The sequence below is a fragment of the Psammomys obesus genome, unplaced genomic scaffold, assembly GCF_907164565.1.
Source record: "Psammomys obesus unplaced genomic scaffold, mPsaObe1.curated_primary_1811, whole genome shotgun sequence".
Classification (NCBI taxonomy): domain Eukaryota; kingdom Metazoa; phylum Chordata; class Mammalia; order Rodentia; family Muridae; genus Psammomys; species Psammomys obesus.
In genome coordinates this window covers 1-3,616 of record NW_026587017.1, presented here as the reverse complement: position 1 = coordinate 3,616, position 3,616 = coordinate 1, and the positions used below count along the sequence as shown (strand labels likewise).

At 41.6% G+C, this 3,616-nt stretch overlaps 1 long non-coding RNA gene across 1 annotated transcript; it reads left to right on the top strand.

Moving 5' to 3' along the window:
• The first annotated feature begins 6 nt into the window (after nt 1-6).
• LOC129673061 (uncharacterized) lies at nt 7-3,616 on the top strand. Its single transcript, XR_008719612.1, has 4 exons — nt 7-725; nt 982-1,103; nt 1,618-1,669; nt 3,555-3,616. It is a non-coding gene; the product is annotated as an uncharacterized LOC129673061 (long non-coding RNA).

Genomic DNA, 3,616 nt, shown 5'->3' with positions numbered 1-3,616 from the left:
TGGAGCCAGCAGCCCTGGTTCCAAATGCTTAATCTCCAGACTCAAGCTAAATGCATACAGCAGAGTTTACCAAAATGGACGCTAAATAAGATATATTAGGTGATTTCTCCAGTATTAACACAGTACATTCTGTACTGACAGAGACAGGACACTCCATGTGGCCTCTGTATACAGTCAAAAGACACAGTCCACACAAGTCTATAAGGTTCTTGCAGGATACCCTATTACAATGGATTTTGCTCTTGTTAGAAGTAGGTGTAGATTTCAGAGGTACAGTGAATATTTCTACTACACTGAATATTTCTGTCATCAAAATGAAACAAAGATAAATAGAGAAATATATAATTGTCTCCATAATTGTTTGGGTAGATAATACATAGATGACAGCTAAATAACATTCTAGGCCTGTATGTGAATATGAAATCCATACAATCCCTCTGGGTCAGCTTATATGACATTTTCGGGACATGTTTTCCACCAGCCCCTCCTGCTCTCTTTCTAACACAAATCCCCTTCACACTCTTTCACCTACCTCCTCCATGAATGTTGTCCTTGCACAGTAATATCTTCGCTATTTCTTTTTCCTGTGAGACCACAGCTGGGTGTGCAGCTGGCAGCCTCTCCAGATTTCACAGCTGTCCTGGTGGAGAAAGCCCAAGATTCTTACTGCCTCTGTGCCAACGGGAGGCACACCACGTCCTGGTTGGTGACTCCCAAGTCTTTAGGTGAGTGAAAAGTTTGTAAGGGGACTCTACCCAGAAAGGGTGGGTGTAGGCAGGTCTCCTAAATTGCATCCTTCTCATTGGGTCCCCAAGGGACTCTCAGTCACTGCTGCTTCTGGCACATGCTTACCCCCTTCATGAAGACAGGACAAGCCCTTGAGCTGCTCAGAGACTGAGAATTCCTTGCAGATCTTGGGGATTTGGCAAACGCTGAGTTCCTGGCACATCTGAGCTCAGCTCTATGGACCATGTGTTTCAGGAAATGTGACTTTCTCTGTGACTGGAGAGGCACTGCAGTCCCCAGAGCCCTGTGGTTCTGAGGTGGCCACAGTCCCTGACACCGGGAGAAAGGACACAGTTGTCAAAGTCCTGATTGTTGAGGTGAGTAATCTCCTCAACTGGCAGTGTGCTGAGTCCAGAAAATGAAGCAATGTTGACGATGTCTAGGTGAAAAATAAAAGATAGTAACATGTGACCAGGAGATGTTTCATGGCACGTGGCAAGCCCATGCTTTTCCATCAGCATATGTTCTGTTTGTTTGTTTGTTTGTTTGTTTGTTTGTTTGTTTTTTCCCTTCCTAGTCTCTGAGCTGAAGCTTGGGGGATGGTCTATACCAGTTTATCTTCTTAGAGCTATACCTCCTTCTTTCAATCCTATTCTGCACCCTCTCTTTTCATTGTTCTTTCCTTATTAATTTATTTTTCACCTGGCGTGTCCAAATTTAACATTTACGCCATTCCTGAAAGGTGGAAAATTAAATCATCTAATTCCAGCCCATGACCTCACAGGTAAAGAAACTGTCACTCAAAAAAAAAAAAAAAAAAAGTCTCCAGCATTTTTGTGCTTTCACACTCAGTATTTTCTAGTGTCTCAACTTTGTGTCTTTCCATCCAAGCCTGAAGGAATTCAGAAGGAGCACACCTTCAGTTCCCTGCTCTGTGCATCAGGTGAGGAGCCCTCAAGATGGCAGTAAGAGAGTAACCTGAGTTGTCTACTTAGGTCTCCGGCAATATTCCTGTAAGAAAACCAAGATCCTATGTTCCTTATAACCACTAAAGGATGAACAAAACTGAGTCTTAGAAATTATCAAGATCATCACCTGCCTGATGTAGCTATCAAGAGTATAGTCATAGTTCCACCTGGGACTTCAGAGTTCATTGTAGCCTTTTTCTTCAGAACACAGAAATCTTTTCATCTAGCCCATCTCAGTACTTAGAAACTTATAGGCAGGGAATAGCTAAGAAGAGGTCACAATAAAAATTTTCTAAAAAAAAAAAAAATGGGGAGGGGGAGTCGGGGTGGAAATTTAAAGAATATCTTTGGAAGGCCAATCCTTGTATTGTTTTAGATCATAAATAAAAATAAAGATTTTTATGGCTGAATTAAATTCCGCATATAAACCTAGTTCATCATGATGTACACTTAGCTTAATACTTTTCTTTAATGGTTGTTTTTACCCTGCTCCTCACTAGAAGCTGACTACCACAAAGGAAATACAGCAGCATATCATACAAGGAAAAATGAAAGGTCACTGTCCCCTGTGAAGGACAAGCATGAGAGCAGAGGCATCCACTCCAAATAATGACTGTGTTGCCAGGACCTCTATTGGTGTGTGGACATAGTGCCTGCTCAAAACATATAGTCAAAAGAACTTTTTAAATGGCACAATAGTTTAAGTTAACATAAAATCCATTATTATATGAAAGTTAACAAAAGATGAAATAAGGAAATTTCTCTGTAAAGGGGATAAATTAATGTAACAGTTACTAACATACTGTGTAGAAGAAAATTATCATACACTACTAAAATTCATTAAACGTTTTCCATGAAAGAGAGGCAAGAAGAAGGTCACTGGAGATTGTTGGAAAATGTAGCAAGGATAGGATAACAAACACCCTGTTCTTCCAACGGGTCAGTTCTGGTTCTCCTGATACTTGTGTTTTCACAAAGTACTCTATACATCATCTGGCCATAAAAAAGCCATCCATGACAGCTGTGTAGCCATGATCAGTGAAACCTCCAAGGCCACTCAGGATACTCAGGAAGAACAAAGGCTGGCTTAGGATTTATTCACCCCTCATTCTGACATACTGGAGTTCATTCACCCAGTGCATCATTTCAGGTTTCCATCACCATGATAACACCAAAAGCAGCTTGGTGAGGAGAGGTTTATTTCAGCTCTCCTGATCACAGTCCATCACAAAGAGAAGACAGAACAGGATTCGCAGGGCATGGACTGAAGCAGATGCCGTGGAGAAAACAGCTTACTGGCTTGCTCTCCCTGACTTGCTCAGTTTGCTTTCTTATACAGCACAGGACTACCAGCTCAGATGAGGCACCACCCACCCTGGGCCAGGCCCTGCCACTTCAATCATTACTAAATGAAAAAGCATAAGACTTCCCTGCAGCCCAAGGTTATGGGGACGTTTTCTCAGTTGAGGATCCCTAATTCCCTGAAAACACACACACACATAAACACACAAGCAGAATTTACCTAAACCAAAATTCGATAAATAAGCACATTTTTATGTGCTTATTAAGTTAACTAAATAGGCATTGATAGAAGCAGAGGCACAGAGATCACAGAGACTCCGACATTCATTTTGGACAGGTGCTTTGCTTCAAAACAATGGGTGATAAAGGGGAGGCCATGAAGCCTGACAAGCCGGCAGTTCCAGAAAATGTGGATTTGTGATATTTACATCCAGATCATTTTTCTAGGAAGGCCAATTATCAAAGCTTAAGGCAAGGTTCTAATGCAACTGGCCGTAGGGGACTCTGGAAATACAGAGAAGAGAGATAATTATCTCCCCTTTTGTTTTGCTTATTAAGATTCTGAGCTATCCAAAAAATTGTCCCTGCTGCTCCCACCAACAGTAGTGAACGATTCAGCC